At 40.6% G+C, this 25574-nt stretch overlaps 1 protein-coding gene across 2 annotated transcripts in view; it reads left to right on the top strand.

Moving 5' to 3' along the window:
* The window catches only part of FAF1 (Fas associated factor 1), a 378757-nt gene that overhangs the window by 343586 nt on the left and 9597 nt on the right, over positions 1 to 25574 (top strand). The window lies entirely within an intron of this gene.

The following is a 25574-nucleotide window of genomic DNA, read 5'->3' as shown; positions in this document are numbered from 1 at the left end:
GTAGGCACAGTAGCCTAGGTAAGAAACTAGGTGCTAGGTCTTTCTTCCTTCCTGTCTATTTCCCCTATTCCATCATTCAAACTTTCCCAAGATCCTCATCTCTGTATACCTTAGAGTGGATCTGAGAATTGTGTGCTTAAAAGCTTAATCAGGGTCAATGATTATAGATTCGCTATGAATGAGTCATGCTAAACCAAGAGTGTTTTGTGATTCGATAGTTCTTACTAGGCTGGGAAATCAGGGACAGTGACCTATATTCACTGTATATCTGTGTTTCAGCATGGTGTTTGATAGTCTCTCATAGTATTCTGAGGCAGTAGACAGATGTAAATCTTCCGTTAGTGATTAAATGGTTATGTCCAAAAAGTGCTGACTAAGAGACTGCTATCTCCCCAGAGGGAACCAAGAGGCTCTATATTTAATCCTTTATTACTCACCATTCTTATGGGCAATTTAAATGAAGACTTTTATCAGATTTATGTATTACGAAAGCTAAGATTCAAGAAACCCTTAAAATAGTAAAACAATAGGCAAAAATGTACCTAGAAAAATTTTATAGAGACATATGGAGATAAAAAGAGATTCCTGCATTAGGTTTAGAAACCCAGTTGCTCAAGTTTAGGATGGAAAAACCATGCTTTAGTAGAGGTTATAGTAGTTAAATTAAGCTGAATATACATTAATAATGTGTTGTGACTGTCAACAAAAAGCTAGCTGCATTTTTAGAGAGAGAACCCCAACAAGATGATACTCAATTCTGCATGGAGATGAACTACCCCAGAGTAGCCCTTACACTCCATGCTGTAGCCTGAAGAAACGGGAGGTTATCTAGAGCAGGGCTGGTAGGAAGACGAGAAAACTGGAAATCATACCATTTGGGGAACATTTCCTCTAGAGAAGGAAAGGCCATGGGAGATGCGATTGTTGTCTTCAGCTTCTTGGAAGCCTGCCATGAAAAACAGGGATCTGACACTGTGAGGCTCTAGCAATACACTGGGACCAATAAGTTGAAAATTACAGGAGGCAGAGTTGGCCCAATGTAAGAAAACCACTTTCTGAGATAGAAATATTTTGTGTTGTGATGTAATGATTTTCTCATTTTGGGAGATAACCAAGCATTACTGAATTATCCCTTTTCAGCAATAATCGATATATATGGAGAATGAGTCATTCCTGATGTTCCTACTTTATATGAAATGGGGCGTGGACTAGCTTATCTCTGAGATACATAGTAAATCTTAGTATTCTGTGATTTCATTGTGACCTGGTAATATGAGGTTTAATAACTGAGACTTCATCTAATACACCAAAATCAAAAATTTGGTTAAGGTTCATCTTAATCCCTCACATTAACTGTCGGATTTGCAGGATAGAGACAGAACCCAGAGGTATATGTTTAGCTCTGCCACTCAGCCACAAACCCCCTAAGTGCGATGAAAATCCTACCACTATGTCTAAGCCAAGGAGACTAGAGTGGGCCCCGAGTGCTGGACACTGTCCCCTCTCTCAGGGCCCTCACCTACTGCTCCAAGCTGTTCCTCTTTATTCATGCATAAGATGCACAGGGCAACACACACATGCACATGTTCTGTGGACCACAAGGCCAAGTAAGAAACTACCTTAAATTCTGATGCTGAAGTTGAACTCTCAATGTGTGAACATTTAGAAAAGAGGCACTATCAAGGGGTTTAAGATCAGGCTGGTTTCCAGCCCATGCCAGACCATGAATATCCTACCTTGGAGAACTTATAAAACTTAGTCCCTCCCAGCACTTGGTTTTAAGTCACTCCCCTTCTGGACCTCATCTGTGAAATGAAAGTACTGGAAGAAATGGAGTCTAAGGGCCTTCCTGGCTTTTAAAATTAATCTTCCTTTCAAATTAATTTTTTAAACTTGATATTGGGAATGGTGTGGGAGGAATAATCTCTTTGAAGGAGCTAGGTTTTATGATCAGTATTAACAACCTCTTTCTGTAGGGTAAAAATGTGGACTGTGGAAAGCTGCTGTTAAAAACACTCAGGGGAACTGTGAAGTGAAACGCAGAGGGTTCTTCAGCTTGTGACCTGCCTGCCTTGAGCTCTACTGACGACGCCTTTTCTGTGCAGACTGTGTTAGGTGTCAGTATGTATTAGCCCTAAATGGAGGGTCAGTCACTTAGTTTGAGAGAAAATTTACTCTTGATTTAGATCTCAATCACTCACCCTTTGTTTTATTCTGCCAAAGAACACTACTCAATCTGGTTAACAGTCTTTTCTCCCCATGTCCCTTTCACACTTACCTCATTTGTACCTCCATCCTATCCCAAGGCCAGTTTAGACCAAGTTTGGCCCAATTCCCCAAAGAAAATATCTAATCAGAAAGGTTTACTCCTATTGGAAAAATCAAAAGCTTCCCAGTTTCCATCACAGATCTGTTTTATGGTCCTTGGTCAACCTGAAATTATCCACCTCAGAATGATTATTCCAAAACCATATTCTAATCATTCCTTTTCTTGTTTGAAAACTCTTTGGTAGCTTCCTACTGCCCTAGGATAAGTACAGACCCTTAAAATGGTCTAAAAACTCATCACAATCTGGTCCATATCTACCTTTCCCAGCTTAAATCCTGCCTCTCATTACTTACTTTCATCACCAGGAGATAGGATGCTGCTGACTTTTCACTAAAGACACAAGAGACTCTCATGTCTCTGTGCTTTTGTGTACCTTGTTCTCTCTTCCTTGAATATTCACCCTGCCCACTTTTTCAGATCTTTTTGAACTCATCTTTTAATGCCCAGCTCAAGTGTCATCCCCTCTGGGAAGCCCTCCCCTTCTGCCAAGCTCCTCACCTACGTACCCATTGCAGTTTGTACATTCCTCTCCCATAGGTCTTGTCCTATTATTCTGTCAGTATTTGAGACTGTTCATATCATGTTCATCTCTATCTTCCCTGAAGTTCCCAGCATGCTGCCTCACACGTACGCATTCAAGTTACTGTTGTCAAACATTAATGACCTCAGGTCTGACCTAAATCCCTGATTCCAAGTGAACTAGAGAGGCTGTTTCAAATGAGAACAGATGCCCTAGGCCCACCCAGATTCCAGACCCAGACCTAAACCCAGAAAAGCCCACCCAGGACTCATTAGACCTCCTAGAGCTAGGGGTGGGGTGAGAGTTAATGGCCCTTCATCCTTCTCTGAATGCTCTTTCAAGTCGAATGACTAGTGTTTTTGCAAGGCTATTCTGTAACAGCCATCTGTGTCTGCAAGGATTAAGATCTAATTTGTAAAAGTCATCTTAAATTACAACCAAACTAAAGACTGTTAAAAAGCACATCTTAAGACCTTGCCTTTTTAATAACAAATAACATAAGACTTAACTCTAGGAGTCTTACTGTGTCTTCAGCCTTTTCTCCACAAAGCAGAGACTAGTTTCTCACCAGAGGACCTGTTAAACTTTCTTCTGCACCCCCACCCCCCAATCAAAACAATACTTCATGTTAAGATTTCCCAGCTGTCCAACTATTTACTAAATGTCTGCTGGGTATACCACTGAACTGAGCACTGTGGGACAACCAAAATAGCAGCAGATACAGGCCTTCCTGGGAGAAGCTGACTGTCAAGATGCTGAGAACATTGAGTTGTTTGTTTTGTTATGTTGTTGTTCCATTTTGCTAATAACAGTTACCAAGAGAAGAAATAGTTTTTACTTCCTGAGCTGTGATCACTAAGCCCTACCTTGTGGGTATGTTAGAGCCATGTGAACATCACTGGCCCATTTGCCTCCCTTTTGGGCATTGCCCTGGTAGTGAGGTAGTTGAGTCTAAATGCTGAAAAATGACACTGACCCCTACTACTACTCACCCTGCCTTGGAGTCAGAGTAAGGGGCCCCTGCCAGTTCCCTTCCTCCACTACCCCCATTGCCCTCTGGACCTACAGCTGTCTGGCACCACTTGATATGAAGTTGTCTGTATCCCCAACCTTCCTCTTCCCTTTTCTCTCCTCCTCCCACTCCCACCCCTCCCTCTTCTTTCCAATTCTGTTTTACACTTTTTATCCTCTCCCCCTTCTTTCACTCTTCCCTCCTTTTTTAAATTTAATCCTACAACTCTTCCCCTTTTTACCTCCTTTGTTTGCCTTCTTTTCCCTTCTCCTATCCACCTCACTCAGAGAAACTCTACCTGCAACTGGAAAGGGAGGTCTTTGCTGTTTATCAGATGACTGCAGAGTACTGGGAAACAAGGATGGGGATGGCAGGTGAGCTTCAGGACTGGTGGCCTGTGTGCCTTGTCACTTGTGCTGTAATCAAATAGCCCCATTCTTGCCCCGAGAACACTTCTTCCTCCAGATCTGTAGATGTGAACCCCCAAAACTTGTCTAAGCATGCATGCAGAAATAACAGTATCAGAATTTTATGTTCTAGAACAGAGAGGAACAGGAGAATGAGTATAAACAAACTCTCAGCAGCGTTCTTTACAAAGTAGGCCTTCAGTAAAGGTATGTTTACGTGAACAGGGAGGAAAGCCTTACAAATTTAGGGTATAGGGATTTCTTCCTGTGTCACTCATCCACCTTCATTACACTAAGCACCAAGCTGAGCACTAAGCTCAGCACCAGGAACACAGTGTTGAAAAACAATAACATAGTTCTTACCCTTGTAGAACTTAGCCTGTATCGAGAAGCTACTACTGGATGACATCTGACTTCATTGATAATACAAGGATATCCTATTTGCCAACATAAGGAAATAGGAGTGGTTTAATTTGCATTTCATTCTTGTATTCGTTCTTTCATAGAGTAAAACATTTAGTGAGCAACCATTCAGCCAGACTTTCTACCAAATGCTAATGATACAGAAATAAGAGAAATTGTTGCTGACTTTGGAAAGTTCATATTCTAGTGAAAACACACGTGCAAAGCAAGTTGCGTTACAAATTGTACCCACAGTTGGAAGGACAGATAATTTCAGCCTGCAGTTAGAGGCATTACAAAGGAAATGAATTTGACCTGAGCCTTGCACAGAAAGATGTTGGGTTAGTGGTAACAGAATAACTTATTTAAAAGTAAAAGTTTTAATGGTAGTTAGACCTGTAACCAAATCCCACCCCATCGCATACATTTTATATGATATTGGGCAACTTACTTGGCCCTGCTGAACTTTTATTTCTTCACCTTTGAAAGAGAAAAATATCTAGCTCAGAGAGTTGTGGTGAGTGTAAGCTACTGTGTCCCTACCATGTAATAAACAGTCTGCTATAATTATTCTAAGTGGAGAGAGGCAGAAGAGGTAGGAAAGGCTTACAGCTGAAGAAAGCATGGTAGCAACGAATTCTTCCTCCAGAGCAGTATTTGCATTTAAAATAGCCACATGCTGTAAACCAGACAAAAGAATGTATCATTGGAATCATAATATCTCAATCATAATATATCTGTCAAGGCCCAATGCTCTCATTTTACAGGTGGTAGAATCAAAGCATGATAAAATTATGCACTTTCCTTAAGTCACGTGGTCAATTATAATAACAGAGCTGACACTAAACCCATTTTCTTACCGCCATTGCTTTTTAAGATCATTGGCTCCTTTTAAAAAATCTGTTGATAGATTATAGAGCTCGACTTTAAAATTAGAGCCAAAGGACGAAAGAACTAAAAAAAATCAACATTAGAGACCACCTAGTAAATGCAATAAATTGCAACTGTAAGCACGAGTATTTTAATATTTTCTGTACTTCACTGATTTTCATATGTTAATACATTTAATACTGCAGTGGGATTGATTTTCAATTTGTGTTAGACTGAGTTTGATTTAAAAGCAAAAAACAAAACCAGAAGGAAAAACTTGAATGCCATTGAACGACCTATGTCTTAAAAGCTTTGTTTTCAAGATAAAGCAAGTTGAAGCATCTAATCAATGAAATACATGTTAAATACTGCTGAGCTTGTTCCATTCCCCTCAGATAGTTTACATCACTATATCTAATTATTTGAGATTTTCCAGTATCCCTAAATGATCAAGATTCAGAGAATAAGAACTATGATTGTGGAGTGGAATGCAGCTAATGTCAAACTGGTCACAGTATCAATTCTGCCTCTAAACTTCCCTCAAATCTGTTCTTTTCTTCCCTTTTCCCCCACACCACTTCCCAAGTCTACATAGCCCAGATTAAATTTGAAGCATCCTAATTTATCTCCCTGACTCCAATCTTGCCTACCCCACTTCCTATCGGTCCTTCCTACTGTCTCTTGTTATTTTTCTAAAATATAGATTTGATGATACCTCATCTCTCTCCTGCTTAAAAGCTTCCAGTGGTTCCAGTGCTCTGCAGGAAGAAGTGCAAACTCCTTATGAAAGCATGCAAAAGCCTTCACAGTCTCACCCCATCTCCTCCCCATCCCTCCCCTCTCAGTTCTTCTCACTCCCTCCAGTACTTTTCTGCCACATGCATCCCACCATCAAGCCGAAACAACTTTCTTAACCAAAAGAAACCAAAAGATCTTACAAGGTGCAAATATATTCACAAAGTTCTCTCTCTCCTCTTGTCAGCTCTGGGAGGTAGCAAGATAGGTCATATTCATGCCATTCAACGTGTGTGTAGGCCTGAAATGAAATGAGGTGAAATGACTTGCTTGAGAGCGTACATTCAGTTAGTGATCACTCAAGACTGTGGTGCAGGCCTCTCAGTTGCTTTATTTTCAAAAGTAACTTTGTAAGGAAACATGCTCCTAGAGAGTTTTGACCATGGGACACTTGAGTTTATAGGTTCAGGTCATTTGGTAAACTGTTTACATAATATTTACAACAAAAGAAACTAAATAGCAGGAGGTTTAAAAGAATAATATAGCTGCTTCTTGAATAGATCTATATATGAAACTCTACTCTGGCATAACAGCAGTCTAATTAAAGGGAAAAAATATACTTTCTGGCAAGGATGGTTTATGTTTCTTCAGGTTATTCATTTTGTTTAAGAAATGTGTCATTTTCTAAATTGTAAGTTTTAATTGTTTTTAAGTAATCAGATGAAGGAGCCTATGCCTTAACAATGCCTTACATGCTGAATCAGTCTATGAAAACTCATAGCTTTTAGGTGCCTCTGCTTTATTGTTGGAATGATTGGGGAGTTGGGAATAGAAGGAAAGCAGTGGTATAGAGGAAGGAACGTTGGACTGGGAATCACAGGGTCATTAGTGCAACCTTGAACAAGATACACCCCCTCTCTAAATCCAAGTTTTCTTCTCTATAAAATAGAAACAATAAATTCTGCTGCTCCCAAGACCATAGTATGGCTCAAATAAGGGATTGTATATAAAAGTGGTTTGTAAACTGAGAAATACTGTCCAAATTGAAAAGTAGTGATGATCATGATGATTTTCCAATAGCCAAAGTTCAGGATAAAAAAATGTTTAATAATTTTTTAACATTTTTTATTGATTTATAATCATTTTACGATGTTATGTCAAATTCCAGTATAGAGCACAATTTTTCAGTTATACATGAACATACATATATTCATTGTCACATTTTTTTCTCTTTGAGTTACCACAAAATCTTGTGTATATTTCCCTGTGCTATACAGTATAATCTTGTTTATCAATTCTACAATTTTGAAATCCTGTCTGTCCCTTCCCACCCTCTGCCCTCTTGGCAACCACAAGTTTGTATTCTATGTCTATGAGTCTGTTTCTGTTTTGTATTTATGTTTTGTTGGGGTTTTTTGTTTGTTTGGTTTTTTTTTAGAGTCCACATATGAGCAATCTCATATGGTATTTTTCTTTCTCTTTCTGGCTTACTTCACTTAGAATGACATTCTCCAGGAGCATCCATGTTGCTGCAAATGGCATTATGTTGTCGGTTTTTATGGCTGAGTAGTAGTCCATTGTATAAATATACCACATCTTTTTTATCCAGTCATCCGTTGATGGACATTTAGGCTGTCTCCATGTCTTGGCTATTGTAAATAGTGCTGCTATGAACATTGGGGTGCAGGTGTCATCCTGAAGTAGGGTTCCTTCTGGATAAATGCCCAGGAGCGGGATTCCTGGGTCATATGGTAAGTCTATTCCTAGTCTTTTGACGAATCTCCATACTGTTCCACAGTGGCTGCACCAAACTGCATTCCCACCAGCAGTGTAGGAGGGTTCCCCTTTCTCCACAGCCTCTCCAGAATTTGTCATTTGTGGATTTTTGAATGACAGCCATTCTGACTGGTGTGAGGTGATACCTCATTGTAGTTTTGATTTGCATTTCTCTGATAATTAGTGATATTGAGCATTTTTTCATGTGCCTATTGATCATTTGTATGTCTTCCTTGGAGAATTGCTAGTTTAGGTCTTTTGCCCATTTTTGGATTGGGTTGTTTGTGTTTTTCTTATAAAGTCGTATGAGCTGCTTATATATTCTGGAGATCAAGCCTTTGTCGGTTTCATTTGCAAAAATTTTCTCCCATTCCGTAGGTTGTCTTTTTGTTTTACTTATGGTTTCCTTTGCTATGCAGAAGCTTGTAAGTTTAATTAGGTCCCATTTGTTTATTCTTGCTTTTATTTCTATTGCTTGGGTAGACTGCCCTAGGAGAACATTTTTGAGATGTATGTCAGATAATGTTTTGCCTATATTTTCTTCTAGGAGGTTTATTGTATCTTGTCTTATGTTTAAGTCTTTGATCCATTTTGAGTTTATTTTTGTGTATGGTGTAAGGGAGTGTTCTAGCTTCATTGATTTACATGCTGCTGTCCAGTTTTCCCAACACCATTTGCTGAAGAGACTGTCTTTATTCCATTGTACATTCTTGTCTCCTTTGTTGAAGATTAGTTGACCAAAAGTTTGTGGGTTCATTTCTGGGCTCTCTATTCTGTTCCATTGGTCCATATTTCTGTTTTTGTACCAGTACCATGCTGTCTTGATGACTGTAGCTCTATAGTATTGTCTGAAGTCTGGGAGAGTTATTCCTCCAGCCTCTTTCTTTCTCTTCAGTAATGCTTTGGCAATTCTAGGTCTTTGATGGTTCCATGTAAATTTTATTATGATTTTTTTCTAGTTCTGTGAAATATGTCCTGGGTAATTGGATAGGGATTGCATTAAATCTGTACATTGCCTTGGGCAGTGTGACCATTTTAACAATATTGCTTCTTCCAATCCGAGCACATGGGATATCTTTCCATTTTTTAGAGTCTTCTTTAATTTCCTTCATCAATGGTTTATAGTTTTCTGTGTATAATTCTTTCACCTCCTTGGTTAGATTTATTCCTAGGTATTTTATTACTTTGGGTGCTATTTTAAAGGGGATTGTTTCTTTACTTTCTTTTTCTGTTGATTCATCATTAGTGTAAAGAAATGCCACTGATTTTTGAACGTTAATCTTGTAACCTGCTACCTTGCTGAATTCTTCAATCAGCTAATGATGTTTATTGAGGCTTATTTTACTAGGCACTACTTGAAGTGTCCTGTATGTATTATCTCATTTAATCCTAAAAACTATTCCAAAGGTCAGTATTCATACTGTATACACTGAGGTGGGTAAACTCAGGCACAAAAGAGGTTAAGTACCTTGCCCAATGTCATAGTAAGTATCAGAACCAGATACAAACCTGACGTGTGACTCTAGATTCTGTCCTCTTAATCCCTGTACCATCGTGCCTCCTGAGCCAAGTAAGGAATAAATTAGTGAGGTAATTTATCATATAGAAAAATACTTTCAATGTGTAAGTGAAGCTCAGTTTTACACATTTGAAAAGATTTCAGCGTCTCTGATTTCTTCATGTTATCCTCACAGTTTGTATTCTAAGTCACAGCCAGAGGTAGGTAAAGTACATACTTAGTTATATTTCACACTCTGGTTATCCAGGCACTGTGCTAAGTGCTCAGGAGTAAGGCACATTCTTGCCTTTGAGAATACCCTGACCTCTCATGTAAATAATCCTCATAGTGCAGTTCATGCAGTGGGTCCTAAGAGTAGTCAGGCAAAAGGGGCAGAAGTCAGAGCTGACCTGGGTGACCAGAAAGGCTTTGTAAAGGAAGTAGCAGGTGAACAAAATCTTTAGATGTATAGAATTTTGAGGGCCTGATAAGGAGAGAACATTCTCCAACAGCTAGGACAACTTGAAGAAAGAAGCTGGAAAGCACCTCTAGACAGTGGAGCGTAGACCAGATTGGTTGATAGACAGAGTTTTTATCATAAAGTTCTGAGAAAAGGCTAAAGGGGGATTGTATAAAACCTAGAATCCAGGCAAGGGAGCTTGGCTTTATTTCATGTAGTTGGTGGAACAAGGGAGTGGCATGGTCATCATGGTTATCTTCAGTGTAAGAATAATTATCCATACGTTACTCCATAATATACAGATTCACTTTGGCTGACACATAATACGTGTTCAGTAAGTGTCGATCCTCTAATCTCTTTCCACCCCCAATATCTAAGTGATCTCATTCAGTCTTGTGGCTTCAAATGTCATATATACAGTTACAACTCCGAAGTCTGTATCTCCAGCCCAAGCTCTCTCCTGAACTACAAACATTTATACATACAACTGCCTACCCAGCATCTCTACTTTATGTCTGGTTGGCATCTCAAATTAGACAATCAAAACTGAACCCCTGATTCCTACCCTCCTCCAAATCTGCTCTTCTCGTAATTGTCCTCATCTCATTAAATGGCAACTTCGTTCTTTTTGTTCAGGCCGGAAACTTGACTCTTTCTCTCATTTTTTCATCCAACTCATAAGCAAATTCTCTTGGTTTTACCTTAAGAATATATCCAGAATCTACTTCTCACTGCCTTCACAACTAAACCCCACTCCAATCTCCTGTAATCTCTTGTCTAGATTATTGTAATGGTGTCCTAACTGGCCGCTCTGCCTCCACCTGCACCCCTTCACCTTTCGATCTCTTTTTCTATTAAAAAAAAAAAAAAGTCATAGCTTTTTTTTTTGTTTTTTTTTTTTAAGGTAGGAGATCATGTCACCTCTCTTTTCAAAACCCAGTAATGGCTCCCCATCTGGTTCTAAGTTTTTGAAAGGCCCTCCCTGATGTGATTTGTGCCGTTTCTCTGACTCCACACAGTCCTTCTCAGTCACCCTGTCATCCTTGCTATTTGTTTTCCCACCTTGGGTCCTTGCACTTGTACTTGCTCCCCTAGATATCCGTATCACTCATGCCCTTTCTTCCTTTACGTCTCTGCTCAAATATTGCCTTTCCGTTGAGGCCCTTTCTGACCAAACTAAATAAAGAAAACAGTCCTCCTTCCCTCTTCTCTGTCCCTACCTCCCTACCCTGCCAGACTGGCAACCCCTGTGCCTCTTACCCTGCTTTCTTTTTCTCCACTGAACTGATCACCATCTGACATAATAGATATTTAGTTGTTTATTGTATACACCCTACTAAAGTCAAAGCTTTTTGAAGGCCAGAACTTTATTTGTTCACTGCTATATACCTGGCACCTGGAAGAGTGCCTGGAACTTACTCAGTGCTCAGTAAGTATCTGTTGAATGAATGAAGCAAACAACCAGCCAGCCTGTGAAGTAATAATAAATGGCTGTCTACCATTTGTGGAGTTCCTGTGGGCAGCTGTGCTGTGCACCAGACAGGTATCATTTAATTGAATCCTTACAACAACCCTGTGGGGTTGGTATTATCCTTACCTTATACTGAAAAAATTAAAGGCACAAAGAACCATATTTCAAACCCAGGTCTAAAATCTATTACACCAGGCAAATATTATTTCCATTTTACAGATACAGAAACTGAAACTGTTTTGACCAAGATAACAAGATCTGGCATTAAATATGAAGGTGCTGATTCTTTTTCTGTTATATCTCACTGGCAGCTTGGAAAGATGAATTGAAATGGCAGAAAACTGAAGACAAAAGAATAGTCAAGGGATATTGTAGTACTTAAAATGAGACTGGTAAAAATGCAGCCAAGCAAGAGAAGATTAGAGAGATGGTTGGTGTGAAGTCTCCAAACGCCTGGACTAAACGTATTGTGATAAATGGTTCCATAGTTTCTTCTGCCCCCTCTGTACTTGGAGTCAGACAGATCTTTGTTCTAATGTTGGCATTTACATCCATTTGCTGAGTTACATTGAGTACATGATTTCTGTTTTCTATATTTCAGCTACTTCTTCTTTCAAGTGAGGATAATGTCATGCATCCTCACAGATACATTATGATAAGACCAAAAGTGATAATGAAAACACTTGGTAAACGGCAGAGGGACATGCCATTTGATTTGGTAATGCTAAATTTCTTTGATCCATCTCCAGCAAGTTACTGCTTTGACCTGTCTCTAGCCTTTAAAAAATAAATTTCTAGACACATTCCTCATTCTTGGTATGAGGCTGACCTGCACTTTGTCACTTGGATTATAACAGATCCTCCCTTGGAAGAAAGTCCACCATGTATTGCAGTCCCCCTAGCGTAGGAAAAATGTGTTCTGAGCACTGGCAATCATGACGAGGGAGACAGCATGATGCTATGATATAGGGAACCAGTTATCAGGTGGACTTTGGATGAGTCACATACCTCTATAAACTGGTTCCTTCACCTGTAAAAAGGCAGATAATAATAACCAACTATGGAGTGGTTGTAAGAATTAAGTGAGGCAATTTGAGAGCAAGGACATGACACATAGTAGGTACTCAGGACATGTGAAGCTTTAAGACATGAAGACCTTGTGCTGGGAGGAATAACACTAATTAGACATGTTGCTGGGCAGGGCGCTATGTGGAGGATGAACCACTCCTCCCTTTCAGTCAAACTCTCCTTGAAGGAATTGTGTTTATCTCCTCATTTCACATCACTGTTTCCATAAAGCAGAATCCTCTTGGTTGAGATTACATAGAAATGTGACTAAACACCGGAGAGTTCTTCAGTGAAATGTGTTAGTATAATTTTCTGCTTAGTTTCAAAATGAATTAGGTCTCAGCCTTCCAGAATTGAGTGGATTGCTGACGTGAAAGTTTTCTTTGACATTTTTATGGCTGATTTGGTGATCTCTTCAGTTTTTACAACCTTTTCCAGCTTTCAGTCAGACAAGGATAATAACAATTATTAATGTGCTACTTTTTGCCAGACACTTTAGAAAGTACTCATTTAATCTTTATATAAACCCTGAAGCATAGTAGCCCCATTTTACAAATAAGATCACTGAGGCTGAGAGACATGAAGGAATAGTCGCAGCATCATGTACATAGTAACTGACATAACTGCGATTTGAACCTTTGGAGCCTGTGCTTTTTATACTAAATGGAAAATTTTTCGTATAATGTCAGAGGGGTCCCTAAGACCACCTCCATGTTTGATGATATTCTAGGAGGACTCATAGGACTGAGCATATAATCATATTCACAGCTGTGATTTGTCACAGCAAAAGAATACAAAGCAAAATCAGCAAAGAGAAAAGGCACATGAGACCAAATCCAGGGAAAACCAGACAGAGCTTCCAAGGGTCCTCTCCTAGTGGAGTCACACAGGATGAGCTTAATTCCCCTAATAGTGATTTGAGACAACACATGTGAAATGTTGCCAAGCAAGGAAGCTCTTTAGGGACTCAATGCCCTGGGGCGTTATTGGGGGCTGATCACATAGGTACCCTCTGCCTGGGTATCAAAATTCCAGAATCCAAGAAGGAAAGAATGTGTTCAATATAAACTAGTTTGTTTGCACAATTTAAGATTAGTTAGCTACTGTTATCAGTTCTGAGAATAGTGGGGTACCCTCCCAAAAGCCAGGTTCCCAGATACCAGCCAAAGGCCGATCTTGTAAGACAACCTTTCAGAGAATAAGTTGGGTCTGCTATGTTAACTTTTCTGCACAGATCACCCCTTTTGCTTTTGACCAAGGCATCTTTACAGAAAAAAATTATGATCAGTAGGAACCTATACACAGGGTAAGAAAAACCTATAGTGTTGATCTATTATTTATGCTTTTTAGGGATCCTGGACTTAGCCAGTTAAAACAAATCCCATTAACCATTAAAGTCTGTCTTAGAAAGCCAGGTGGCTTCCTCCTTAAATGTCTATATTAACCCCTTTTTTCACCTGGCCCAAGGCATTGGTTCAGGTACAGTACAATTCTAGCTAAGTTGAAGCTGACCTGAATGTCATCCAAGGCTGAGGCAGTGTCATGATATCAGGGTACACACAAGAAGTACAACCCCAGAGGGCACCCGTGGTACCCCTGTAAACAAAGTTTACAAGTGTTAGAGCACTAAGCAGGACATAGTATTAGTCATGCCCCACTGTGGTGCCTCCCACCATTGGGTTCTCAGTCAGCAATTTAGTTCAGCCGTTGGTTTCAGAGGGACTGCCTAAGGCAGTCTCAAATTTTTTTGCTTCTTTGTGACACCAGTGCATTCAACTCATGAGTGTAGACAACATCTGGAGGTGTTCTGTTGGAAGTTAAGGAGCTAAGGCCACCCCTTGCTGTCTCGTAGTCACCAGTGCCATGTGTGATTGTAGACTCAGCAGTCAGTTTGAATTCAAAGTACTTGCAGCAGCTTGGGAAGGCAGCATGAGGAGTTTTCCTTCAGGAAGAGCAGAAAGTTTCCATGAACAGTTTTGAAAAGCAAAGATCTTTAATGCGTTTTCCCTTCCCTGCACTTCCCCAGGTGCCAGGGTTTTGATTTGTTTTGTTCTTTTCTCCTTTGTTACAAAATCATTGTGTCCCATTTAGCAATTATAATTTTACTTTTTTGTTTAATTATCCCCCTACTCTCATCCATACCTTTCTTCTGAAAGGTCTATATGTGCAAGAAGGACCAAAGATTTTTATATAAAATCATTTTTATACAACTTAACCAGAAAGACACATCATGTTTAGGAATTGGTCAGTGCAAAATCCTGAATTATGAAAAATTTTTCAAAACAACTTTATATAACCTCCCACCCCTTTTGTCATGTTTATTTATCTAGTGAGCAGACTAGAAAAAGATCAATCCCTTTTTGAGAGCAGCAACATTTAATAATCAAACTGTCTTTCTAAGGTGTGTGCTCCCACAGAAAAGTGAGAGAAATAGAGTCAAGCTATTTATTAGTCCATTGTTGCAAACCAAAACTATTCTGGGAAGTTGAACACAAGTTAATAGCTTGTGAGACATCCCCCAAAGAAAGTTGAGAGTCCTTTCTGTCAGGAGTGGGCAGAGGGATCACATTTCTTGTGATGCGCTGTCCCCCAGCTTGCAGGAAAGCAGTCAGTCTCCATATCAAATATAAGCCAATCAGCAGCTTGATTTTAAATGGTCCCATCAAAAAACAGGTCCTTTCCTGTGGGGATTTATATGTGACCCAGGTGGTACATACAGTAGGGCCAAAAGCAGCCAGGGGAGCCAGTAAGCCAACTGTCCTGGAATTGGATCTATCATTTTAAAATTCCTTAGGTAACTTTTACCTCTCACAACAGACATCAGCTCAGCTACTTTCATACCACAGATAAATGACTCTGTATTCACCTAGACACCAAAGGTTCATCATTCCCTGCCTCTTCATCCTTTCTTCTCCCAGTGTTTGCACCATATTTTATGTGCCTGGTTGGGCTTTTGAATCCCATTTCTGACCCCAGCTGTGGGGAAGGCGGGTCCCAAGACCACTCCAAGGTTTGATGATTCCTTAGCAGAACTCATAGGACTCAGCATATAGTCATACTCCTACTAATGGCTATGATTTATTACAGCAAAAGGATACAAAGCAAAATCAGCAAAGAGAAAAGGCACAGGGGTTGAAGTCCAGGAGAAACCAGGCAGAGCTTCCAAGAGTCCTCTCCCAGTGGAGTCACCTGGGATAAGCTTAATTCCATCAGCAATGATTTGGGGCAACACGTGTAAAATGTTGTCAAGCAAGGAAGCTTATTAGGGACTCAGTGCCCAGGGGTTTCATTGGGGACTGATCACGTAGGTACTCTCTACTTGGTACATACCAAAAATTCAGAATCCCAGAAGAAAAGCAGTTGTTCAGCATAATCCATGTTGTTTGCACAAACAGTTTAAGCACAGTTTACCACAGTTGTCAGTTCTGGAAATGGTACAAACCTTCCTGAAAACCAAGTTCCCAAATGCCAGCCAAGGACCAGCCTTGTAAGCAAGACGTCCAAAGGATAGTTATCAGGCCTGATATGTTAACTCTTCTCTGCACGTACAATTTTATTTTTTAAAAATAGTCACATCTCATTCACTTCTGGGGTTTACTACTGGATATGTAGGTGGAACTCTGTAAACTGGGAAGCTTCTGAACATTTGACTATGCCTCTCCTCGTCACTTGTAACAGAACTTAGTCCCGTAGTGCGGTGTACAGGTAGCCTCAGAAGGATACTAACAGGCACCAGTTCACCTTGTATTTTCAAAGGAGGTTTTCAAGAGAACCTGGGGGAAGCTCATCCCCTGCAGATGGCCATCTTCTAGCTTCTAGGATGCCCACATATCCCCTGTAAACTTGCCCCCAGATTGTAATGGTCTCCTCAGAGCCCCTGCAGCTGTTTTTGAAGCTGTAGCCACTTTGCCTCACCACAGAGAGAGAATACTTTCTTCAAACTGGCTAGTTAAAATAAAGGGGGAGTTGTTGGTATTTGTTTTCCCTTGCTTGTTTTATAAGCAAATATAAATCAACACTGTAAGGATGATTTATTTAACACTACCTCTTTTCAATCACATTTCAGAGGCATTGTAGCCTGAAACAAGAGTGTACACAGGCCTGGAGTCAAATGGACTTGGTTTTGAATTCTCGATCAATGTTTTAGAGAGATTACTTAATCTCTTGGTAAAATGAGAGTAATGATATGTATTTCAAAGGGCTGTTGTGAGCAATAGATTAAAGAATAAACATAGATGTTTAATATACATAGCATTTAACACAGAGTAAGGATCTGATAATGGTCACTGGTATGATGGTAATTGTGATTATTTCTCTGTCCACACTCACTCTCTTCTTCCTCTCCTTATTTTTTCTTTTATGTTTTGGTTTCAAGAAGACAGGGAATCTTTATCCAATATTAACTGTTTAGAAACTACCAGCTTTCCAGGAAGGATGTCAAACAGGGTAGCCTTATATGACTAATAACAAAAGGTTGAGAGGGATGTTCAAGTAGAAATATCTAGCGTTTAATATCTGCATTCTGTTTTACCAAAATAGCAGATTTCTTTCATAGTTGGAAAGTTTCCTAAATTAGTTTGTGGTGTTTTTCCTAGGGTGAGAGACAGGCTTATTTCCTCATGGAAACTTTTCCCTCATTTGTGTCAGGGTCCTCCAGGGCCTGCTCTGTGTAAGCTCATTTAGGGCGGCAGCTATACTGTGTCTTATTTGCCTTTGTGCCCCCAGTTTCTGACAAAGGGCCTGCACAGGCCTACCACAGAGTAGAGGCTCACTAAATTGTGGGTGGATGGAGGATGGATGGATGGCACACACTGTGGAGGAGATGATGATAATTATAACATGATCTTGGTTGGTCTAAAAAGCCAAGTGTGGTAGAGGAGATAAGGCAGGAGCTCACCCTCGCAGGCATAGGGGACAGCCTGTCAAGCTAAGGCACAACATGGAGTACACACAGATTTGGCCAAACAAAAAGGCCTGTGTCAGTGGTGCAGATTGTGGTGAGCAATGTATCTGAAGTTAAGAAATTACAATTTTACTCTGTAGGCTATGGGCAGCTATTGATTTTAGAACTGGGAGTTGCAGTAGTTACACTGTATAAAATTGCCACAAACACTGAATTAGCAAATAATCAGTGCCCCTAGGGGAAATATAGAGTTAAAGTACTATGAGCCTCTGGTCACAAATTTTCATCAACCAATCAATATATAACCTTGTCTTATGTGTATTTTTGTTTAAAGTCACTTTATTTAATACGTAGATGTTGATTAATTAACATTGAACTCATGGCCAACCGTACTCTAACTCATAGCTGAATGAAGCTTATCTGATGCACACATAGTCTCCACAAGGCACGTCACAGCCTTCTTGCACTTGGGAACACTAGATACTGCTTTAGCACTATGCCTGGAGGCCTTTGGAGATTACACACAGTGTATTATGCCTGAAACTTAGGATATGAAGTTGGGCATCAAGGAAAATGAGACAGGAAATGAAAAAATGCTGGAGAGTTTTCTATGCAATATCCAACAAATATTATTTGAGCACACAAGACGTTTGGAGTACAGTGTGAATAGGCTAAACAAAGGTTTTGCTCTCATAAAACGAGTGCTGGTGGAAATTTGAGATAGATGTTAACCCTTGTATTAAAGATGAGGAATTTATGCTTAGTGCTGCCAAATGGCCAACAGAAATTGGGTAGCTAGTAAGTTGCAGAGCAATGGCTCCACCTAGGTCTTTTGATCCCACATTTTTGCCTTTTCTCCACTGTCTCAGCCCTGTTGATTATTGTTATCTGAAAGAATTAGAGTAGGGAGAGCCTGGGAGAGGGAAACCAGACAGGAATATTGAAGTAGACAGACAACAGGCTATGGGAGTCTGAACTAAGATGGCAGCAGTGAGGATGAAGAGGAGGAGCAGAATCAAGAAGAAGAATCATTCAGATTTGGTGATTGTTGCTATGTCAGGGTGGGGAGGGTAGGAAGAAGTTGTCAAAGATGACTTAGCGGTTCCCAGCCTGAATGACTAGAAAGATGGGAGTCACCATGTGCAGAAGTCAAAGAAGACAGATGAAGATGCAGGTTCACTTTGGGATTTGTTGAGTCTGAGATGCCAGGAGAAAGTCTTCGTGGTGCTTTCTAAAGAGGATAAAGAGATTTAAACTGTAAGACTGGCCCAGTACCAGAAAATGTCCCTGGCAGTGACTGGAGCGGATTTGAAGGAGATGAGGGACAGAGGGACAGAGAGACAGTGTAGGGTAGTAGTTAAAAGACTGAGTTCTTCTGGACTCCTAGGCTGAATCTCAACTCTGCATTTCCTAGCTTTTTGATCTTGGGCAAATTACTTAGCCTCTGTGTAGCTCAGTTTACTCATCTATAAGAAAAGGGTGATAAATAGTACCAACTTCACAGGGCTGTTATAAAAATGAAATGAAGTGATACTTATAAAGCGCTAGTGTGTAGTAAATACTCAGTGTACGGAAGCGGTAGTGGTGAAGGTGATGGCAAGAAGTGAAAAGGATCTTGCTAAGCCACAAAGATATTGAGAGAACCAGTGGTATTGTATAAGAAAACTCATCATTGTATGCCCCTGTCCAGATCAAAGGAATTTTTAAGGAGTCTTAAAAATACGTTTGAGGTGATTACAGCCATTTCATGGAAGCTGAGTGGAATTCAGAGCCATAATTAAATCTGCCTTTGCTTCTTTCTAACTCATCTACAAAGTACTTGGAACAGTAGGGGATGATGACATTGAGTAAAGCCATTTATTTTTATGCCTATTGTATACACAATCAAGTATATTGGTTCTCTGAAAGATGGATATCATCCCCATTTTACAGATGAGGACACAGAAGCTTAGAGAGCTTAAATTTCTCAAGGTTGCATAATAAATGTCAATACTAGTATTTGATTCCTAAAACCCAGGTCCTTTCCCTATAAAATGGAGTGACTACTCCTGATTATGTGTGGGTTTGCTGACGTATTTAAACCTTTCCAAAATTACTTACTTTGCCCGAGAACTTAATTTTATAAGGTGTTTATAAAGTACTGTACCATTCGAAATTGCTATATCAGAAATCAAATAAACTTCTGAAGGCTGTACATACAATCCAATCTGACTCCATCCAGCCATAAATAAAAAATCATTAGTTCTTTGCTCAGTATTCCAGGTGCTTCTGCAGACATGCTTTGCTCACTTAAAGTCTGTATAATAACCCCATTGTAAATACAAACAACGGCAAACGTGTATATGCGCAGATTAACCTCTTCTAGACACTCCTTGTAATTTTCAAAGCCAGTGCTGGAGTTCCATAGTGCATCAGCACATGCAGCAGCACGCCACATCCCCCCAGGCCTCACCGCCAGCCGTGCCGGCTCCGGCGCCAGCCGCAGCCCCAGCCCCATCCCCAGCCCCAGCCCACTTCACCCCGACCACACCCTGCTCTTCACCCGCAACCAGGACCTCAGGGCTCCTGGTTTAGTGTCTGTGGCTGAATCCCAAACCTGAAGATTCTTTTGGTATTTCTCAGTTTACTTCACTTTCCTTCCTCTAGTTGTGTGAACAGGCCTTCCTCGTGCAGGCATTTGAGACTGTGAGAACTAGAAAAGACCCTTATTTTATAGATGAGAAAACCAAGATGTAGACAAAGAAAGTGATTTGATCAAGATCTCAAAAAAGCAAACACACCAAAAGCAGAAACGGTTGGCCCAAGTTTATGTAGTCACAAAATGAAGGTAAGATATACATTTTTTTAAAACAAAAAAACAATTATACTCATGAAGTCTAAAGTTATTTGAGATGGTGTCAAATTTATCTGAATGTTCCCTGGTTCAGTGCTTGGCACATACCAAACAACTAATACTGGCTTATTGTATATGAAAGTGTAAGTCAGTAAGATGATTAATTAAATCATAGGAACAGCTGTGCATATTAGAGTGCGACACGGAGGAAAGAGAACTATGGAGATAGTTGACACACTAGGACTGAGTTAGGTGTTTACTTTCCTTGTGCTTCCCTGCTGCCCTCTTCCCTATCATAGCCCTTTACTGTTCTGAATTCCTTGTACATCCTGCCCTAGACTCTACACTCCTCAGAGGCAGATGGTGCCGTGGTCACTGTTACATCCCAGTGCCTGGCACGCTTTCTGACATTTTCGTTCACACTCAGGAAAGAGGATTTGTCTAGTGAATAAATGAAAAGAAATAAAATAGTCCTACTCTTTCATGCATCTACTGTTTTGGTTTGGTTTTTGTGTTTCTCATCTCACTAGGCAGAAACTCATGGCTAAGTTATGGCATCCTCATGGTTGGAGATAGGCAATTATAGTGACATTCACCTTCACTATTCCTGGTTTCATTTTTCTCCCCTCCCTCCGCATCACACTTACACTCTCCTCTCCCCTCCCCCTCCTCCTTTTCTCCCTCTCTCCCCCTGCATAGTCATGGAAGTAGAACTTCAAAGTCTGGGAGGGAAGCATAGAGTCTCTGGAATTCAAGAGCCAGGAGTTACCCATCTGGTTAATTTTTCACATGTTTTTAACAGCCAGTTGTCAGCCTCTCATTTTGACATCTCCAGCAGGACATTCGCAGAAGAATGTGATGTAGTAGGAAGGTCCTGAGCTGCGAGCCAGGCATCCTGGGGCAGAATTTTGACTCTTTCAGCCATTTGTTGTTTGATTTCAAGGAAGGTACATACTTCTCTGGGTCCTATTTTCCTCATCTGAAATATGAAGAGATTAAACTAAGTGCTTTCTTAGTCTTCTGTCAGCTCTGATGCCATGCAGTTCTATGATTAAATGATCTGGTTAAGATATAATACCTGCCCCATTGACAACTCTCTTCTGAAAACTAGAACAAAACCATTGGCTTCCCAGTCCGACTGGCTTTATTTAAAGTCATCTTCTCCCACTCCTTTTATATGAGAATGTCTCTGTCCCAGGCAGTTTATGGGGACTTAAGCTTTTATTTACTGTACCTGGCAGCTCCTGTAAGCTGGGGCTTTGACAATATTTCACATTTATTTATCTGAGCCAGAGCTTAGGATCAGGTGGCAGCTAGTCACTTAAGGTTATTCAGATGCATTGAAAATGTTGCTTAATAATTCAGAACCAGTTTTCTCTGTTTAGACTATTAAGATTTTTTAAATCCTTCTAATTAGCCAATTCCAACAGCAGTTTAGATAGACAGGGAAAAATCTGTCCCTTCTAAAAGGGCAAATGATGCAAACTTATTTTCAGTCCCTATGTCTGTGCAGCAGGACTGACTGTGGCAGGAGCCAGAGAGAGTCCAGAGCCAACAGACTTGCTAGGATGACCTGCTGATGGTACCACTGCCAGGCTCTGCATGCTATAGGATTGAAACTATGGGAGAGAGTTCTGAGGATATGGCTTCTTTTGACTTTGGGTTAGTGGAGGCTCCAAGGAGGAGTGGGGAGCCTCCGTTCATTCACTCAGTGGGTCAGTCTTTCAGCAAACATTTATTTGAATTCATATTGTTTCTGGCAGTACACTAGGCCCTGGGGATAGATAGGCAGTAAGACCCCATTATATGCCCTCAGAATTCAACCTAACTAGAGAGACTCATAGACAATTGCAAAATAACGTGAGAAACAGATCAGACAGATAACTCCATGTGAAACTGTAGCTGATGCTTTGACTGAGGTCCTCCAGAAATGGGTTGCCTTGCCTGGTCAAAGTATAGGAGTACAATTTAGCAAAGGACAAGGTTGGCATTGCCTATGCCTACTTCCCAGTTTAAACACTGACGTTGAGTCTGCCAGCTGACATTGCAGCCACCTTGTCTGAGAAGCCTAAGGTGAAGCAAAGATATTAGTTAAGCAAGTATGGATTGGCCACATGCAGGGCAGTGGAATAGTAATATGATGAAGAGACCACAGTGGATATTTATGGCCCCTGTGTCCCAGAAGCCATGGTCCGGTGAATAGGAGAAGATGCCACTTGAGAAAGAGATTAGTTTAGGCCCTGTCACTTAGGCCTGGTTGGGAGAAGTAGCAGTCGGCTGAACCTCGAAGGATGTGTAAGTTTTCAACAGGTGGAACTGGAGAGAAAGAACGTTCCAGTAGAGGAAACAACATAAGCAAAAGTTCAAGAAAGCGAAGACATAATTGGGAAATAGCAAATTGTAATCTGCTAGAACATAATGTCTGTGAGGGGATAGTATTTAGAGATCAAAATAGTAAAGAATGTTGGGGCCAAGCCACTACCACCCTGTCAAAAAGCTTAGGCCTAGATTTTACTTATTTAGTGTATTTTTTTCAAGAGAAAATAGAATAAACATCTATTTTCACCACTTACTCCTAAAATGTTGTTTTAAAAGTTTTGCTCTGTATTTTTCGATGTTCCATGATGTACATTGTCTTGTTTGGTCATTTATTCAACAAGCATTTATTGAGAGCATATAATGCACCAGGCTCTTTGCTGGATGCTGGGATATAGAAACAGATACCAGTCCTGTCTTTTAAGTTCCTCAGTCTTATCCAGAAGACATTTGGGTAAAGTACAGTTGAAGACAAGCAATGATGATGCTCATAGCAGGCCAGTATCAATGCATCAGGTGTCAGCATCCTTGTTTATTAAACAGGGAAACTTTGGAGGAGGAAGAGTGACTTGTTCAAGATCACACAGGTGGTCAGGAGCAGTATGCTGGGGTTAGAGCCGGGTTTGCAGTCACCCAGAGGGTGTTTGTTCCCTCCTCTCCTCTACTCTGAGGCCAGACCCTCTGTGGACGTTGGGGCTGAACGTGAAGAAACGTCTGGCCGGGTAGAGCACGTATCTCCAGCCACCTTCAAGTGCCACTTCTTAGCACCTTGTCTCCTGTGTTCTTTTGTTTCTCAGCATGATACTTTTCCTTAAATCCAGGAGAGAGTCTGGGAGTTTCTGGCATAAGTGTGGTATTGTACAGGCACCCACTGGACCAGCCTTCAAAGAAAACACCTGTGCTGTTCATGATTCTTGCCTTCCAGTTTCATTAGCTTTAGGCAGATGAAATGTAATATCAAAATAGCTCAGAGAGAGCCTTGGTAACATTTAAGATATTGAACGTGCTGCATCTGGTAACTAGAAAATTTAATGATCTCCTGCTGTTTTGGTAATTGGATAAGTAAATACATCAGAATAAATCACACCAGCAAGTCTTTTGTATGTCGTTAGGGACTCAGCTCTTTTAACTCCTGTTCAAAGCTCCAGCTCTTGAGCAGTGTTTGCGTGCAGAGTTACGCAGACACCGGCTCATATGGCCCTGCTTGAGTATTAGAATGCATTCAGAATATTCGCTTTCTCCTTAGCCACTCTGCCTGAAGAGCGCCTCTAGTATGCCATTCCAGATTTCTCTGAAACCAGGGAGAAAAGGGGTTTTTTTTGTTTTGTTGTTGTTGTTGTTGTTGTTTTCAGAAGCTTAAACTAAACCTAGTAAGACATTTGAGCCCTTCACAGTCTATCTCCAAACTGTCTTTCTGGCCCTGTCTTCCACTGTAGGCAGGCTGTGAGCCTTGCCAGAAACACCACCCATTTACAAATTGGGAAAATGAGGCCAAAGCAGAGGAGGACTATCCTGGTGTAGTAAGGAATCGTGTAAGAATTTTAAGTAGGAGTGAGAGAAGGTCCAATATTTTGTTCAACTCTCTTGACTGGCAGGAGAGACTCTGAGAGAAATAGTCTAATAGAGCTTATTAGGTGTTGGATGGTGTTGTCATGAGCTCACAGATGAGAAATGTGGGTCTTTGGGAGGTTAAATGATTTGCTCAAGAGCATTCATACAGAACCAAGACTCAAAACCCACCAGAACTTTTTCTTACTGCTTCTCTAATGAGCACTTAATCTACGTCTACTGGTGAAACTCTGGGGCAAACAATTATCAGGGTTTCTCAGAGGGTTTTTAAGCTGAAGTAGCAGGTCTGAATCTAACCAGTTAACAGGTTTCTCTCCTTTCTTTTGTCTCTTAGCACCCTGTTCCAAACACAGTGGTTAGTGTTGTGGATCAGTCTTTTATCAGAGGCATCCTAGGAGCCTTTTATACAAGAGCCTGGCTGCCTTCCATGATATCAGTCTCTGAAAGTGAGACATGTCCACTAGATCAGTGCTTCCCAGCTTTTTTCAAATCATCACACACATTGAAAATATTTGTGTGCCTCATTGGGATTATCATACCAGGTTGCTCATGCTCAAAGGCAACCCAGTGATAATGATTCTGGCCGCCTTAAGGGATGAGACTGGTATCTTGATACACCTGTAACCTGGCACACCACTGGGGCTGATCCACACTAGATTTCTCTTGCCACACTCCAGAATCCTCATTCATGAATTTGCCTGCACCCTGTTTATTAAGCTTTCAGAAACAGCTCACAAACCACTCTGTGAAGCAGTACTTCCTTTTAGTTATTTGAAATTGTGTCTTCCAGAGCCCAAAAAGGACTGGACTAATCTTAGGCTTCACAGGATGAGGAGACATGCCTGTTCTCATTCTTTTTATGCTTTTTATATTCTTTTTTATGCTCTTTATTCTTTTCGTGCTTTTTATGTTCATTCTGCAGACTTGAATTTTCTTGTGTTTCTAGACTAAGGAGGCTTTCCCCTCCCGCCCTACCCTGGCCCTCCTGATGGAAGCCCCTCTACTCCCTCTGGGCCTTCACCCCTAACATTGTTTAATGGTATAGTGAGCAAAGCCACCATTAAGGATACCAATGCAAGGATGGTTTGATGCTTAGGGTCTCCCTGACAATGTGCCAAGATTGAGGCCATTGTGACATTAGTAACACTTGAGAATTGGTATCCTCATTAAGCAGCCCGTCTAAAGGCACAGGCTGGGAATGAAGAATCCAGATTCGGTCCCAGATCGGCCATGAATGCTGAGTAACCTTGGGTAAGTTCTTTCCACTCACTGGGCTTTTCTTTCCCCATCTGCTTACAGAGATGACCTCTAAAAACAATCACTAGGTCTATGATAATTGAAGAGCTAGATGAATGAAATTCGCCTGAGGTAGTAATATACTCTATTATGGGGAGATACATGCTTC

The sequence above is a fragment of the Camelus ferus genome, chromosome 13 (genome assembly GCF_009834535.1).
Source record: "Camelus ferus isolate YT-003-E chromosome 13, BCGSAC_Cfer_1.0, whole genome shotgun sequence".
Classification (NCBI taxonomy): domain Eukaryota; kingdom Metazoa; phylum Chordata; class Mammalia; order Artiodactyla; family Camelidae; genus Camelus; species Camelus ferus.
Note: the sequence above shows the minus strand (reverse complement) of the source record. Positions and strands in the feature narration are given on the sequence as shown.